The sequence below is a fragment of the Haliotis rubra genome, unplaced genomic scaffold (assembly GCF_003918875.1).
Source record: "Haliotis rubra isolate DU_JTF1 unplaced genomic scaffold, ASM391887v1 Scf518, whole genome shotgun sequence".
In the NCBI taxonomy this organism is placed as follows: domain Eukaryota; kingdom Metazoa; phylum Mollusca; class Gastropoda; order Lepetellida; family Haliotidae; genus Haliotis; species Haliotis rubra.
The window spans coordinates 212,129-231,808 of record NW_025767211.1 but is presented as its reverse complement, the minus strand read 5'-3'; positions in this window follow the sequence as shown (position 1 = coordinate 231,808).

The window sequence follows — 19,680 nt, the reverse complement described above, 5'->3', positions numbered from 1 at the left end:
TGTACATTTCCCAACATGTGGCAATAGTCATTTCCATGCGACAGATGTTCATTTCTCTACATCTATCTGTGGTAATTGTACCTTTCACAACATCAACATAGTTGTCAGTGTATTTAATTTCATTCACATGCGATAGCTGCATATTTCATTACAGCTACAGCCGAGAGTTGTACATTTCACTATACATCTACATGCGATAAGTAGTGACTGATATATAGACACCACACATGGAGTGTTCTTCAGCGGTTTATTGCCTACTCAATATCATGGCAAATTTCGGTCCCCTTTGTGGATAATGTTTACAACTTTGAGGGGTTTAATGTGTAGATTACTGTGTCAAGGCAGTGCTTGTGCATGCATGCATCAGGAGTGAATTTTATACCTCATGAAACTTAAATGATAATACTAAGTTATCAACTGGTGATTCACTATAAGAGCTACCTGTACATTACATTTAGCGTCGATCTATTGTCGACGTAGCACTTCTTTAAAATCGTGTCGATGGATGAATATATTCGGGGGAACATCTGGTCGTCTTTCAGATCAATATGGTTTTGCTTCTACAAGAAGTTCCGTCGTGATACGGAGTTGGTCCGGTGCCATAGCTTCTGTCGTGGTGACACCATTGCCTTCACTCTTCCAAACTCCTGTCAATATTCATGTTAAATATCTCCAGAGATATATTGGTGTAATATACTTGAATGATTGATAGTGTTTGGACACAATTTGTGTAATAAAAACGTGGTATACTATAGATATACTGTAGGTTTCCACGTTGTTAATTCTGTATTATATTCTGTCGAATTTGACTTACTTCACCGCCACATATGACGATATCGTTCGTTAAACTGAAGGGTAGTCTCAAGGTACACTTCGGATCTCCAAACGTTTTCGTGCACATAGTAACTGGACTGTTCAAGTCATATATTTTACATTCGTGGGGAAACCTAGTTATACAAATAAACTACCGAACAAAACAGAGCAAGTTAGATTCTGATGTACAGAGAAAACACTCTCGAATATTTGTACCGGAAACCACTTCTGCTAAATTGCAATTCATGTGGAGGATACTGACATTGGTTTTCTGATTCAGTCAAACCAGATACAAGTACACGCAAGAGATGATTGAGTAACCTGCCACAGATTGATAAGATAGCAACTTTGACATTGATATTGAAATCAAACATGTTTGTGTTGATTTTGATATGGTTTTTATAGGTGATCCATAGCCAACCAAGCTCATACATTATACATGTAAGTAAATCTAATGATATATTCCATCAAATAAACTTTCATCTTTTCCCGCAATATTCATCATACATAATTTATTAGGATTTGAAAATTTAAAATTGAGTTAAGATGAAACTTTTGGGAAAATCCTGGCTATAACCAGCTTCGATGACTCATTGGAATTATGTGAGTACAGGATTGAGCGAGTTCGGTTTAACACCTGTATTCCAATATGTCGCTCGTCACGCCGAAAACCCGGGTTCGATTCCTCACATGTTTACTATTTGTGAACCCAATTTCTGGTGTCCCCGCCATGATATTGCTGGAATATTGCTAAGAGCGGCGTAAACCCATACTCACTCACTTAAGGTTCATTTGCGAGCTCGTCCCTGTTGACCAAAGCCAAAGGTGGCCCCTGTCACGTGATCCTAGATCTCCCCTCTCCCAGTCGTCGTGACCCATGAACAGGGTCATTTTCACAGGGCTCCGTGAGTAGACGATAAAACGTGCAATGTCAGTGTAGGATGATGAAATGGATTTATGGACATACACTTACTTACGTTGGTAGTGTTCAAGTTTTACAACGCAATAGCATAAATGGTGCTTCACATTTCAAGTGACCATGTCCGTACCTACAGCAGTTGTCTCTCTTTGTTATAGAATGAAGGTTTGCGATTTTATTTGGCGAATCTTTATTATTGTTTGTAAAATGACAACATATTCGCTGTAATAATCTGTTACTTCTTTTTAAGTTATCAATTAAGTAGTATAGATAGGTGTTTTAATTGCAAAGTTATTAGTACAGGCATGTGCTTGCATTACAGTGTAGGTGGTAGGGTAAGTGCATTAATTACCAAGTTTGTAATACTGGTAGGTACATTGTGTACATTGATTGCTAAGTTAGGAGTACAGCTGAGTGCAATTGCTAAGTAATACAGGCAAGTGCATTACTTGTGAAGTCAGTATTGTTGTGTGCAATGATCACTGAACTGTAAGCTTGTACAGGTGTCTACATTATTTACCAACTTACTGATTCATGCATGTGTATGTTACCAAATATCTGTACATTTAATTACCAACATATCTGTGCATGCATGTATTAATTACCCAATACTGTACATGTTAGTGTATTAATTACCAAATAACTGTACATGCATGTGTATTAATTACCAAATAACTGTACATGCATGTGTATTAATTACCAAATATCTGTACATGCATGTGTATTAATTACCAAATATCTGTACATGCATGTGTATTAATTACCAAATATCTGTACATGCATGTGTATTAATTACCAAATAACATGTATTAATTACCAAATATCATGCATGTGTATTAATTACCATTAATTACCAAATAACTGTACATGCATGTGTATTAATTACCAAATAACTGTACATGCATGTGTATTAATTACCAAATATCTGTACATGCATGTGTATTAATTACCAAATAACTGTACATGCATGTGTATAAATTACCAAATCAGTGGTACATGTGCATGTATTACCGAGTTGGTAGTGCAGGTAGGGGCATGAATTACCAAGTATGATAGTTCAGATATGCGCATAAATTTTACTGATGTATTAAGTACAAGATTACCATTACAGATATTGGTAAGTACAGATATTGGTAAGTTAGTCTCAAAGGTAGTTCGTCCATCCCTGGATCCGGTTCGTTCCATAGGTTTGCTGCGAGAGCTCATTCTTTTTGTCCCGCCGTAGTGTGACTGGAATCGTGATATTGAGACACAATACCAATCCATTCACATTTTTATGAACAATAAATTTATTTTAGATTGCGAAAAAAGGCTATTTAAATTCCCTACTAAAATTACCTCTTTAATATTTTATCATTTATTACCATCCCGTACATAAACCTACACGATAGCTGCCGTCTCTCAAAAGATAAACTCAGCCCCAGGGGGAGGCACCAAATGTAACACGCAGTGGTATACAGGACAATAAACGTTTAAAAGGCGAATGTTGGGAAACAATCTGATATTGTCCCCAAGCAGTCAGGTGCTGGCACACTGAGTGTGGCATTCTCCACAGGTTGATGACTCGAAAGGTACTGATAACTGTCATGCATTGAAACAGTGTCTTCTAACAAGGGCGGTTCTTGGTTATCTGCATGTTTTGCATATAAATGAACATATGTTAGATAGTGAATACTCTGTTGTTTTGTGTGTTTTGACCCGAATCCTTAACACGTTGGGGAAAGAGGGGGGAGGAGGAGGGTTGATGATGATGACAGGGATGTAGCTGTTTCCAAAGAATAACTAAGACGTTCAGTCGTTCAGCGATGATACTGACATTTGACAGGTACCAGGCCATCCAGCAACGTCCTCTTTGGTTGGCATTCTAGAAGTTGAGGAGATGAGTGAGTGAGTGAGTGAGTCAGTGAGCTTAGCTTTACGCCGCACTCAGCAATATTCCAGCTATATGGCGGCGGTCTGTAAATAATCGAGTCTGGACCACACAATCCAGTGATCAACAGCATGAGCATCGATCTGCGCAATTGGGAACCATGACATGTGTCAACCATGTCAGCGAGCCTGAGCACCCGATCCCGTTAATCGCCTCTTACGACAAGCATAGGTTACTGAAAATCAATATTCTAACCCGGACCTTCACAGGTCAGTTGAGGAGATGAAGAATGAGGACAATTATTTATGGATATACAACTTCTTTATTCTGTATAGGCGACGTTTCGACATAGATTCTGATGTCGTTGCCAAGCAAGTGTCCGTGACAACGACATTAAAATCTATGTCGAAGCGTCGCCTTTACAGAATAAAGAAGTTGTATATCCATAAAAATTGTCCTCATTCGTCATCCAGTAACGTGTCCTTTTCTTTGATTGGTGGGTTTTAATTTTTTTCCCCAGTTTAGATGACAAAATTGGATGGGGATTATTTCCAGAACATTTACTGTTCACTAGTGTTTGATATACACCGTCACTGAGACATCTTGGACCCGTTTCAGAAAGCAATGGTAGCGCTACGACTGTCGTAAGTGTATGTTACAGTATAGGAGGTACGACAGCCGTAGCGTGTCGATAGCTGTGCGAAAAGGGCCCTTATCATCAATGCGGTAAAATGCCCTGCCTCTGGCGGACTGAGAGCGTTTCACTTTTAACTTTCAAGCGGCGTTATCATCAAACCTGTCAGACCTTGTCTTGTATGCAGGCTCACTCTGTTGGTATCTGAAGATCGAACAACTTATACAGATTTAAGATGTGAGTGGACCGGACTGGGAGGCTCAATGACCACATCAATTGTGTATGATCATGCAGCAACGACGCTTGTCGGTGACTATGTTACAATGTGGAAGCCTGAAGTCGATTGTTTAGTGACAGTCATCATTGAGCAGAAATACTGCTGACTGCGCCCTGAGACAACGCTAGAAAAGACTAACAACTTGCTAGCCGTCAAGATCCGGGTTAGAATTGATCTACAGCAACCCATGTTTGTCGCAAACGACGACTAACGGGATCGGGTGGTCAGGCTCGCTGACTTGGTTGACACATGTCATCGGTTCCCAATTGCGTAGATAGATGCTCATGCTGTTGATCACTAGATTGTCTGGTCCAGACTCGATTATTTACAGACCGGCGCCATGTAGCTGGTATATTGCTTAGTGCAGCGTAAAACTAAACTCACTCACTAATAGCTTGCAAGTACATGTATTTCAAGACGTGTATGGTTAAGACTCAAATCAAAATATGAAATCCTAGAAAGGACATCGTCGCATTGTCTCAATTTGAATAATATGTTCTGATTATTATTGTTATTATTATACCAAAGGAAGGTAATAATATACGGGACCAAAAACGGACAATTGGTCAAATCTTGTTGGGCTTTTTCTCACGAGCTTCATTTCTTATTGCGAAGGCGACAAAGCGACAGTGCGACTACACAATGTCCCGTCTAGCATTCCATAGAAAACGTGGATTGAGTGTTCTGACAACATGAAATGACAGGCGGTAAAGAAGTCAATCTTTCATGTCGACCCTTGTGCCGATGTACATTGAAATTCAAAACATAAGCACTTTGATATAACTCTGTAGGGCACCAAGGGCCTTACTGTCAACGACAGAATACAGAAGCTCTTCTAGACCAAATGTGTCGTGTTCCATGTATTCCAAAAGACGTCTGACATTCATGATAGATATCTCGAGGTCCTCGGAGACGGGTTGTCTCACCTGAGTTGAGTTGAACATGTCTGTGTCTAGATGTATAAAAGAACAAAATCTTAACCGCATTGCTTTTATATGCATAATTTTATGGTATGTTTCATTTTAATATGTATCATAATGTTTATTACTTTATCTACTGCATTTTTATAACCATTTTAACATGTATACAGGTGTCTCATAAGCCATTTAACGGCTGGGCCTACACACTTAATTGTATCATGTTTTAATATTGTATGTACTTGTATGTCTTCTTCTTCTTCTTCTTCTTCTTCTTCTGTAATTAACATACACTATCTGTCTCTCATTTGGGGCGGTGGGGTAGCCTAGTGGTTAAAGCGTTGGCTCGTCACGCCGAAGACCCGGGTTCGAATCCCCACATGGGTACAATTGTGAAGCCCATTTCTGGTGTCCCCCGCTGTGATGTTGCTGGAATATTGCTTAAAGCGGCGTAAAACCAAATTCAGTCAGTCAGTCAGTCTCTAATTGCCTTTACGGCAATTTTATTTCTAACAGTTTGACGTGCAAAACATAGTATACACTCATGTGTTGATGGTGGATGATATGAAACAATGGTTATTCGATGGCAATGTGTTTGATGTGAGCATTACAAGCTATGTTGCATCAATGATCGCCCATTTAGGTATTATTGCTGGAATATTGCTAAGAGCTGCGTAAAACCATACACACTCACATGAATGATCAGTGAGTGTCAGATATTTTATTTGTGAGAACCTAGTCCACAGTTTATACTATTGCTTTCATTGCTCAGATATTTAGATGAGCTGAGATTAGTCAGCTGCTCTTAGGGAAGAATCCCGGTCTAGCCTCATCTATAGATAATCGTTTAAATGAAATTATATTAAATATGTTGAAAACTGCTTTAGCCCAAACTCACTCACCCGGCCATTTATAGCACTCCAGCTTTCACACATATCATTTCTCCAAAATACAATAATTTCGTACTCTGTGCTTATACATTATATACATTATAAAACTTATGCTACCTTTATAAATATTTTATATATTCATATATTCAGGTTGATATAAGCACCTCCCTTCTGTCCCCATACAATCAGACAGTGTCTCCACACGCCAAGGTGACCCGGGGGACGAAGTGCACCCAGAGACACTACAGTAAATGCCACATCCGGAGTATCGCAACCCCGGGCTATAACTGTGACGTGCTGTTTCTTTCTGTTATGATTTATTGCCTTATTGTAATGTTGGCTTGATACTCCAGTCACGTGATACCCCGCGAAACAATGTAATGTTTTGTAGAATATTTAATCAGATTAAAGGTTGAAGAAAATTATGAAATATATTTTCAAACTAGTGGTGATTAAGAGGTGTTATTGTCCCCGGGGAGTAATATGGGAATATGTTGGCCACAATTGGTTGTGAGTTTAGTTTTATTTGTATGTTGCATATTTCACTTGTGACATCGTAGGTATCGTAGATAATGTGACGGCCACCCACAAACAGACCTGGATCAGATAAACCAGTTTTGAATCAACTTGTGTCAACAAGAGTTCACCTGTGTCTAACGTCTGTCTGAAGCGCAGCACCACTTGAGCCCCATGCCTATCTGAAGATCAGCATCACCTGTGTCCCACGTCTGTCTGAAGATCAGCATCACCTGTGTCTAACGTCTGTCTGAAGCGCAGCACCACTTGAGCCCCATGCCTATCTGAAGATCAGCATCACCTGTGTCCCACGTCTGTCTGAAGATCAGCTCCACCTGTGTCCAACGTCTGTCTGAAGATCAGCTCCACCTGTGTCCAACGTCTGTCTGAAGATCAGCTCCACCTGTGTCATACGTCTGTCTGAAGATAAGCACCACTTGTGCACCATGTCTGTCTGAAGCGCAGCATCACTTGTGTCCCACGTCTGTCTGAAGATCAGCATCACCCGTGTCCCACGTCTGTCTAAAGATAAGCACCACCTGTGCCCTACGTCTATCTAAAGATCAGCACCTCGTGTGCCCCATGTCTGTCTGAAGATCAGCATCACTTGTGTCCCACTTCTGTCTGAAGATCAGCATCACCTATGTCTAACGTATGTCTGAAGCTCAGCACAACCTGTGTCCCACGTCTGTCTGAAGATCAGCATCACCAGTGTCCCACTTCTGTCCAGAAGTCAGCACAATTTGTGCCCCATGTCTGTCTTAAGATCAGCATCACCTGTGTCCTACGTCTGTCTGAAGATCAGCATCACCAGTGTCCTACGTCTGTCTGAAGATCAGTACCACTTGTGCTCCATGTCTGTCTGAAGGTCAGCACCACCTATGTCCCACGTCTGTCTGAAGATCAGCATCGCCTTTGTCCCACTTATGTCTGAAGATCAGCACCACTTGTGCTCCATATCAGTCTGAAGATCAGCATCATCCGTGTCCCCCGTCTGTCTAAAAATAAGCATCACCTGTGGCCCACTTATGTCTAAAGATCAGCACCACTTGTGCCCCATGTCAGCATCCCCTGTGCCCCACGTCTGTCCGAAGATCAGCAACACTTGAGCCCCAGGTCTGTCTGAAGATCAGCATCACCTGTCTCCCACATCTGTCTAAAGATCAACATCACCTGTGTCCAACGTCTGTCTGAAGATCAGCTCCATCTGTGTCCAACGTCTGTCTGAAGATCAGCTCCACCTGTGTCATACGTCTGTCTGAAGATCAGCACCACTTGTGCACCTTGTCTGTCTGAAGATCAGCATCACCTGTGTCCAACGTCTGTCTGAAGATCAGCATCACCCGTGTCTCACGTCTGTCTAAAGATAAGCACCACCTGTGCCCTACGTCTATCTAAAGATCAGCACCTCGTGTGCCCCATGTCTGTCTGAAGATCAGCATCAGTTGTGTTCCACTTCTGTCTGAAGATCAGCATCACCTATGTCTAACGTATGTCTGAAGCTCAGCACAACCTGTGTCCCACGTCGGTCCGAAGAACAGCATCACCGGTGTCCCACTTCTGTCCAAAAGTCAGCACCATTTGTGCCCCATGTATGTCTGAAGATCAGCATCACCTGTGTCCCACATCTGTCTAAAGATCAGCATCACCTGTGTCCAACGTCTGTCTAAAGATCAGCACCACTTGTTCCCCATGTCTGTCTGAAGCTCAGCATCATTTGTGCCCCATGTCTGTCTGAAGAGCAGCACCACTTGTTCCCCATGTCTGTCTGAAGCTCAGCATCACTTGTGCCCCATATCTGTCTGAAGATCAGCATCACCTGTTTCCCACATCTGTCTAAAGATCAGCATCACCTGTGTCCAACGTCTGTCTAAAGATCAGTACCACCTGTGTCTTACGTCTGTCTGAAGATCATCATCACATTTGTCCCACGTCTGTCTGAAGATCAGCATCACCTGTGTCTTACGTCTGTCTGAAGATCAGCATCACATGTGTCCCACGTCTGTCTAAAGATCAGCATCACCTGTGTTCCACGTCTGTCTGAAGATCAGCATCACCTGTGTTGCACGTCTGTCTGAAGATCAGCATCACCCCCTTTCTGTCTGAAGGTCAGCATCTTCAGTGTTCCACGTCTATAGATCTTGAATTCAGCATCACCAACAACCAACGTCCGTCTGACGTTAAACACCTCCACTCTCAACGCCTGTAGATATACTGCATATTTTATCAGTCTATTAATATACTCTAATAACAGAAATTGAATATGTTTCCCAGCTTTTAACACAATCTACTTCACACACCATCTATATACGATCTTTACAACGTTGGGTTTATTTATGAATGCTTAGACCATGGAAGAATAAGAATATGTGTGTATGACGCTCGAGGTCACTGACCTGGTATGCAAGTACATACCATATCCATTATAATGAAGAAGGAAATATGTGTGCGTGCACACGCGTGACAAGGTGTTTGGGACTGGATGGGTGATGGGGAGGAAGATTGGTATGGTAAACATGTATTAAATCTTGGGCCAGGGTGTATCATCATTAGGCGCTTTTCTAATAAACCGTAAAAAAACAATAGAGGATACACCGAACCGTATTAAAAAAATCCAACTTAGCACTAAGACTATCGCGCGCCTGTACTTTAGCTTTGACTTAAGACATTGGTAGCGCTAAGACACTATGTGGACTCGGATGAAATATGAAACAACACTCCTTTTTCACTTTGACCACGTGACCAGGGGAAAGGTGACGTCAGAGTTCGTTATTATACATGACAGATGACGAGTACGCGTTACCTTTGCTGGTTTCTCGCTTGTTTGTTATGTTTTACTGAAGGACAAGCCTCCTAACAACAATTACAATGAAATGGGAACGGTTCGGACATTTCCTTACAGAAAATCCCCAAACATTCATCAAAATGCTGATTAACAGGTCACATTTCCCGCCCGAACCCTTGTCTCCTGGAGAACCAAATTTAACAGCAACGTGTTTCACCCTAAGAGTGAGTGAGTGAGTTTAGTTTTACGCCGATTTTAGCAATATTTCAGCAATATCACGGCGGGGTACACCAGAAATGGGTTTCACACATTGTACCCATGTGGGGAATCGAACCCGGGTCTTCGGCGTGACGAGCCAACGCTTTAACCACTAGGCTACCCCACCGTCCCTCACCCTAAGAAGATGATCACGAATAAAAAACAATCCTTAGAGTAAGAGTTAGAAATGACGGTGTCTGGCACTGGACCTACAGCGGATACAATCATGGATGATTATGTGCGGGATGACACAAGACTCAGTGGCTGATCCGGGCGGTCGGGGAGCCTTGTGGTTAAAGTGTTCGCTCGTCACGCCGAAGACCCGGGTTTTATTCCCCACATGGGTACAGGGTGTAAAGCCCATTTCTGGTGTTCCCTGCTGTGATATTGCTGGAATATTGCTAAAAACCAAACTCACGCACCCACTCATTGCGTTACATATTCACTCCACACCAAAGAATCGCTTCTAAAGCGAAGATTTTCATCTCTTTATCACAAGCTTATCTCAAAATGTCCCTCTCTCATGTGTTTATCTCTTTTGTATGGCTATTGGTTCAGTTCCAGCCTATGGGTGGAACCTGATGCAGTCTAACACCGCTGTGTCGAAATTGGTGTGTGAAACCTGTGGTTGTCTCGAATAAATAGCTTGGTCCCTGCGTTCTCCTCTAGTCATCATTTTTGTTTGAGTCGAACCGTGGACAACTCGAAGTATTGAACAAGGTCCTGTCACCCTCGACACAACAATGTATGACTCTACATATAAATTAATTAATTGTACTTCAATGAACATTTCAGTTGAGCGTCTTTACAATACTCGACACAAACATAGAATGATGGTAGAGTGACTCGATAGACAGGATAGACCTTGTCATACGCATGTTTACATGTCGGGATCCTATCCACTGTGAGTGAGGGGAATCGAACCCGGGTCTTCGGCGTGACGAGCGAACGCTTTAACCAGTAGGCTACACCACCGCCCCTCTGTGCACAGATAAAGGGACTATATATAAGAATTCAAAACTATTGTATCTTCGCAACTGATTGACTGAATGGACGATTTTTCAACGAATAAACAATTACGAATGAAGAAATGGATGGAATGACAGCGCAGTAGTCGCTGAATGAATATTGAAAGAAACGAACATATAAGTTGCTGATCCGTTGATGGACTGACTGACTGACTGACTGACTGAGTTTTGTTTTACGCCGCTTTTAGCAATATTCCAGCAACATCACGGCGGGGGACACTAGAAATGGGCTTCACGCATTGTACCCATGTGGGGATTCGAACCCGGGTCTTCGGCGCGACGAGCCAACGCTTTAACCACTGGGCTACCCCACCTCCCCTATCCGTTGATGGAAAGAATTGTGACATCATATATGACACGTCTAAAATGCATTCTCTGTAAGCTATTTCCGGATCGCGTTGTGATAAATTACTCACAGGTGCCTCTTTCACCTAAACAGGAAACAATGTACACGGGTGTCGCGAAACTGTTCGAGACTACTTCATAACGTTCAACGCGACAACTTGTGCCATACCGAGATGTGCCGAATGATTTACACGGAAGAGGCCGATGCCTGAAATCTGCACGTGAACATTAAAACTATGCCTGGAAGGTAATGAGACAGCGAGAAAGGGGAGTGGTACTTATCTTTCCGAAATGGTGTTTAAAGGAAATAACTGTGGCGCTTCTACACCTGCTTTAAGCGGACTTCTACATCGACATATACAGACATTTACGCCCGGAAAACTGCGCTTCTTCTATCCCCTACACTCTTTTACAGAAAATATAACGTTAAATTATAGCCTACGTGAGTGAGAAACGAACGATATCGAGCGAAGGAGAGAAAGAGAAAGTGTGGTGTTAATATGTGTATTCACAAGAGAGGTGGTGATGGTGGTGGGATTGGGCGGGGACACCATAAGTTTAACGTCGTGCTTGAGAATATTTCGCTCATATGACGACGTGCATGCGTGTGTATGTGTATGTGCGGCTGCTTGTACTAGCCCAGACTGAAGCTGGTTTTATAGTGCTAGCCCACTGAGATACCATGCCGCAGTGAAGCATGAATACCCCACTCAGACACATTATACTGACTCCGAGCCGACCAGTCCTTGTTGTACCCATTAATGCCGAGCGCGAGGCAGGGACCAACAAGTACCATATTTTAACGTCTTTTGATATGACTCGGCCGGGGATCGAACCCGCGACCTTCCGCTCTCCGGGCTGACGCTCTAACCACTACACCACGGAGGCGGTCCACAAGAGAGGATGATAGGGGGAGGTCGTAGGGGAATCTTGGGTTTGTGTTGCTGATCCTTTCATGTAGAAACTGTATACATTCAGAGACTCAGAAAAGCTTTAATTTGTGGCTGTGTTCTATTGGTTCAGCTATTACATCACGGTGCCTGATTCAGTTCGTTTAGCCATATTTGGAATCGAACTTCAGACCTACAGGAGACCACACTTCCCATCTCACCACGATCTGTTCTAGTGCCATGATAAAGCACATAATTAGCGGTTCTTATCCACGGCAGGTATTTAATTCCTCAGGTCAGTTATAAGTACATTGAACTTAACACACACATACCCATGTACGATCGCATTTAGAGAAGTTATTTTTTACGAAAAACTCCTGTCCCAGCTCATCCCCATGATCCAGAGCTCGTATAGAAAACATTTTTAAACTATGGGACTCAACCAAACAAAAGTACAAGAATCTGTACTTTACTAAGAAAGTGTAAACCCAAATATAGCATATGTTATATGCCTTAATTTGTATACGTTAGTTTGTCAGAATCAGTGTAGTTTTTCTTTCATGTAAATCACATGCTGCATTTAACCTGCATGCCAGTTGCATAATATTTTACATGTCAGGGGCGTGAAATAAATCTGTATGTTTTTGTGTGTGTGTTGTGGTCATGAATGGCATTCCTTAACTGGGGTAAATGATGCAGTACTTCAACCGCGACCTTGACATTCAGAGTGTCTGCCACACCGGAAATGGGCCGGTACTCGGGAAATGTATTCTTACAGGACAAGACAGATTGTCGTGTTTTTAGTTTGTTTTTGTTTCTTTTTTAAGTAATATTTTATGGTCCTGGGTTATTTATTTACAAGAGAACAGAACAGGTGACGTTGTGTCTGAGCGTGTGTCGTGTTTATTAAACGAAGGACACGTAAATATGCATGAGTTATTTCCCCCTACTTACAACGACCGCTTTAAGCGTTGCGCATACATTCGTAGCGCCTTTGAAACTGGTGCAGATGTACCTAAAAGAAAATACCTATACCCCGTCAAGCCGAACCTTATCCTCACTATATGTCTTTTATATCAACATTGTACGGAGTTACTGTCAACAGACTTTCATATCAACATTGAACGAACTTTCATATCAACATTGTACGGACGGGAATATCAACATTGTACGGACCGGAATATAATCATTGTACGGACTTTAATATCAACTTTGTACGGACTTTCATATCATCATTGAACGGAGTTACTGGTCAGCATTATACGGACTTTCATATCAAAATTGTACGGACGGGAATATCAAAATTGTACGGACTTTCATATAATCATTGTACGGACTTTAATATCAACTTTGTACGGACTTTCATATCATCATTGTACGGACTGTCATATCAGCATTGTTCGGACTTTCATATCATGATTGTACGGACTTTCATAACATTGTACGGACTTTCATCTCAACATTGTACGGACTTTTATCTCAACATTGTAACGACTTTCATGTCAACACTGTACCGACTTTCATAACAACATTGAACGGAGTTACTGGTCAGCATTGTACGGACTTTCAAATCAACATTGTACGGACTTTCATAACATTGTACGGACTTTTATATCAACATTGTACGGACTTTCATAACATTGTACGGACTTTCAAATCAACATTGTACGGACTTTCATAACATTGTACGGACTTTTATATCAACATTGTACGGACTTTCATAACATTGTACGGACTTTCAAAACATTGTACGGACTTTCATATCAACATTGTACGGACGGGAATATCACAATTGTACGGACTTTAATATCACAATTGTATGGACTTTAATATCAACATTGTACGGACTTTCATATCATCATTGTACGGACTTTCATATCAGCATTGTTCGGACTTTCATATCAACATTGTACGGACTTTCATAACATTGTACGGACTTTCATATCAACACTGTACGGACTTTCATATCAACACTGTACGTACTTTCATATCAACATTGTACGGACTTTCATATCAACACTGTACGGACTTTCATAACATTGTACGGACTTTCATAACATTGCACGGACTTTCATATCAACACTGTACGGGCTTTCATAACATTGCACGGACTTTGATAACATTGTACAGACTTTCATATCAACATTGTACAGACTGTCATAACATTGTACGGACTTTCAAAACATTGTGCGGACTTTCATATCAACATTGTACGGACGGGAATATCACAATTGTACGGACTGTAATATCACAATTGTACGGACTGTAATATCAACATTGTACGGACTTTCATATCATCATTGTACGGACTTTCATATCAGCATTGTTCGGACTTTCATATCAACATTGTACGGACTTTCATATCAACACTGTACGGACTTTCATATCAACACTGTACGGACTTTCATATCAACACTGTACGGACTTTCATAACATATCAACATTGTACGGACTTTCATATCAACACTGTACGGACGTTCATAACATTGTACGGACTTTGATAACATTGCACGGACTTTCATATCAACACTGTACGGACTTTCATAACAGTGTACGGACTTTGATAACATTGTACGGACTTTCATATCAACATTGTACGGACTTTCATATCAACACTGTACGGACTTTCATAACATTGTACGGACTTTCATATCAACATTGTACAGACTTTCATAACATTGTACGGACTTTCATAACATTGCACGGACTTTCATATCAACATTGTACGGACTTTCATAACATTGTACGGACTTTCATATCAACCATGTACGGACTTTCATAACATTGTACGGACTTTCATAACATTGTACGGTCTTTCATATCAACATTGTTCAGGCCTTCATAACATTGTACAGACTTTCATATCAACATTGCACGGGCTTTCATATCAACATTGTACGGACTTTCATAACATTGTACGGACTTTCAAATCAACATTGCACGGACTTTCATATCAACATTGTACGGACTTTCATATCACATTGTACGGACTTTCATATCAACATTGTACGGACTTTCATAACATTGTACGGACTTTCATATCAACATTGCACGGACTTTCATATCAACATTGTACGGACTTTCATATCAACATTGTACGGACTTTCATATCAAAATTGCACGGACTTGTACGGACTTTCATATTGTACGGACTTCATATCAACATTGTACGGACTTTCATATCATTGTACGGACTTTCATAACATTGTACGGACTTTCATATCAACATTGCACGGACTTTCATATCAACATTGCACGGACTTTCATATCAACATTGTACGGAGTTACTCGCCAACATTATGTGAACTTTCACGTATTATACACTTGTACTTTCATATCAACATGATACGGACTTCAGCATTATATTTATTTTATTTATTTATCTACTCTCGGGGCATTTCATCCATTCATCCATCCATCCATCCACCCGTCAGTCCGTCCGCCCGTCCCTCATCCATCTGTCATCCAACCATGCATCCATCCATGCAAACATTCATCCGTCCACACACACACACACACACACACACACAAACACACACACACACACACACACACACACATAAAAAACACACACACACACACACACATACACACACACACACACACACACACACATAAACATGCATACATTCATACAGACAGATATATCACGAATAATAAACCAAAAGCAACTTTTTCTTTACCAGTTAAGAAAGTTGTCCACTGACTCCAACATCAGTACAAATACATAAGAAATATGAATAAATAACGTGAATAAAGACAGTGAGACCAGCGTGACGGGAATACTGAAGAATGGCGAGCATGTGGCAGGTACCGAGCAGGCTTATCATCAGTGTACGTATCACATAGACCTACCACGCACAGCTCACCTATAGTAATATACATCACTCGTGGGTTGCTTCGTGTCACTCATGACGCATGTCGGGCGGAACTGACATAATACGAATGTGGATTTATTCCATTGTACAAAGTAATTTCCATGTTCAGAACCTCATATACCGAACATTGACCCCAAGTTACATAAAAACGTTGAATTTTCATTTCAGTTTATATAAGTAAATTATAAATGCTTCTAACAACACTCTCTAGAGACGGTAAATGTATTGGATAACAACGTAATGTCTTACATTAGTTGTGTGTGCCTTTGATATCAGCTGCTGTTTGTATCCAGTTATTAAGATTAGAGCGTTTTGTAATGATTACAAATTATATATTTAGGTAGTTTCATTTTTCTCTGCATGTTTGCCCATGTCCTGAAAGGGTAGCGTGGGAAAATGGGTGTGTGCGGGTCTAAGGCGTCGAAATGTGACATGCAGAGTTGCGTCCCTTTTGCACTCCAGAAACCGGTGATATTGGTTCTGACCTCGGTTCGTCCCGGCTATGTTTCTAGCATTGTTACTTTCATACTTGTGCTTGTACTTTCATCACACTTATAACCTTAATAATTCATAATAAACCTGCATCACTTCAGGCTTTTCTAACACATCATGCTGTGATGTAACTAGAATACTGTCATTAGCGGCGTTAAAAACCCAACTCACTCACTCATACACACCAACTCCGAGTCGACTAGCTTTATACCCTTCCGGGGGCTGTCTTCTAACGACGCGACTGGGATCGAACCATCCACCTTCTGCTCTCTGCAGTCTCTGGGCAGACGCTCTATTCCAAATATTGACGGGTGGGGAGGGAACCTCTGTTGGCACCGTCCCAAATACATTCCCTCGTCAAACGAGATGGAATGGTGTCCCTTACCCAATAACATTTGAAAGCATCCAAAATTCTGACCTGGAATAGCTGATTTTGTTCTTCACTAAAAGAGCGATTTACCAACTATAAACGTATCGGTGTGTTCAATACCCATGTTCAAAACCCATGCTCTTTAAAGCGGCCTCTCTCACTCTGGAGTACTACAAGGTTAAGATGTTTGCCCCTTGCGTATTAATGATTTTACAGATAAGTTCTCTGTGGACGTATAGAAACCTATGTCCGTCTATATGAGGTATAATTAGACGTCATACGCCCTTGCTAATCCACTGTATATTTCATGAGTTGATGGTATATCAGATTTTGTCCTCCAGAAAACCGAGTTAATTCATTACTGTCCCGTAGATCTCGGGTCAACGACACTCGTGAGTGACCTGTACATCGCCTTCCTACACAAGTGACGTTGGTCATGTGTATGACGGAGAGTGCTGCAAAGCACTGGACCTTGAAGTTTCACGGCTGCCGTGGATGTGAGTCCATCTCCGCCTCCCCACCCTCTCTCCCCTCCCCGTCCCTTGCTGTGTGGTGGGATATGGGGTACTGGGGCATGTCAAACGTGGGGGCCATGGGAAACGTTTGTCAGGAGTCGGAATAAGGGTGTCTTAGGTTATACGAGGTTAAAGGGAACAATTGGTACATATCTTGTTATCTTGTTAACCTGCAGATGATACGACAGAGTTAAATGTGTATCACCAACCATTGTATCATCTACGAAAGGAGAGGACACTATATTCAACGTGCCTACCAAACAGGCCGTGCGATGTTGTGGACTACATTATGGATTGAATTGGTGGAAAACTTGCTTGAAAAACCATCGTCGGTATACACGGACAACTGCAAATTGACGTTAAGCAGCTATTTAAATCCCATCTTCTCTTAAAACAAACCTCTATGTTAATCTCATCTTAGCATCTTAACACCACCATATAAAATGTCATCTTTGCATCGAGCCACCGCTATTTAAATCGAATCTTTGCATCGAAACACAACTATTCAAATCGAATCTTTGCATCAAAACACCACTATTTTAAACGAATCTCTGTATTATATCATTAAATCGCATTTTCTCATCAAAACAGGGCGGTGGGGTAGCCTAGTGGGCAAAGCGCCCGCTCGTCACGCTGACGAACCGGGTTCGATTCCCCACATGGATACAATGTGTGAAGCCCATTTCTGGTGTCCCCCCGCCGTGATATTGCTGGAATATTGCTGAAAACGGCGTGAAACCATACTCACTCACTCATCAAAACACCATCATGTAAATCGCAAACTTGCATCAAAACGCCACTATTTAAATCGCAACTTAGCATTTAACACCATGTAAATAAATAGCAACTTCGCGTGGAAACACCACTGGGCGTTTTGCTGTAGTAACGTTTCGGCAACACTGGTCGAGTACCATTCAGTTATATCCTACATACCGGGCGGCGGGGTAGCCTAGTGGTTAAAACGTTCGCTGCACATGGTGTTCGATTCCCTACGTTCGTACAATGTGAAGCCCATTGCTGGTGTCCCTCGCCGTGATATTGCTGGAATATTATTAAACGTGGCGTAAAACCGTACTCGCTCACTGTATCATAATGCAATTGTGTGAATATAACGTTCTTCTTTTAATATTTCTAGAATTTATTTCTTTAAATACAATTTTTAATACTCTCAGCGGGTTTTACAGCTATTTTACCTGGTTGGGGTGTTCCCAAATATGTCGGTCGACTGACAATATTAAAATATCAACTAACTGCCGACCTTGAGGTTAATGGAAACAACAAAGAAGACGCCACCGACAAGGATGAAGTGGAATGGACGTCGTTGTAGACGTTTAGTCACAGCTAACAGTAAACTTATGTCTGCTTACATCGGTATCACTCACAGGGTACAGAGACAAAACTGGTCTGAGTTGTCATGTCAACCGAGTTCCTGTCAAGTTGTTTGGGTGAGATCACTGTTGTGACTGGCAGTTTTTACATTAATAGTTCGGTGACAGATTGATTGATGTTTGCACTTCATCATATTGTCATTTTTTCTATTTCTTACAACATATCATGACGTCACAATATGTTTGCCAAGGAGTGTTCATGTCAACGTGGTTGCTGATGTTTATGTAAATAGTCCAGGATGTTTCACAGTCATAAAGATATAATTAACGAAATAGAATTTTTTTTTTTAAATTGACTTTTAAAAGTTGGGTTGTTTTCATTCTTCCAGTTTGGCGTGACTTGATTCCATATGAACATTCCCAGCTGTAGATAAACAGCTCATAATTCACAATTTGATGACTATGAAACTTTGCAAAGAAGTGATTCTATTTAATTTATTGAACTAATCACGACTTCTTTCAGTACGTGTCATATGTTTTTCGTTAGTGGCTTTTCGTCTGCCTGTTGTTTATTTATTTCCTTAATTGTCCTTGTTTGGCGATTCAAGAGGATGGAGTATGATGTATATACCGTAAAAGCGATGTGACAGAAAGATTACGGTATATTAATATACTTGTTACACGTGGTTTAAGGTTTTTCGTGATTTGACAAACCATTTATACCTGCAAGTCATTTATGTCGGCCAAATTGTGGTAAAAGGAAAAAGGACACGAAAACAGTTACGAGTCTGACGAGAATTTTGAGTTAGTCATTTTCCTTGGGTACAAATCTCCGTGGGTACGATCGTCTACCCAGTATCCTTTCAGTCAGACTATAGTTAGATTGTATGAACGCTTCCTACACTCTAATCTGGGATACGAAATTCAGAGTTACTTCCCCCTTAGCGTCCATGGC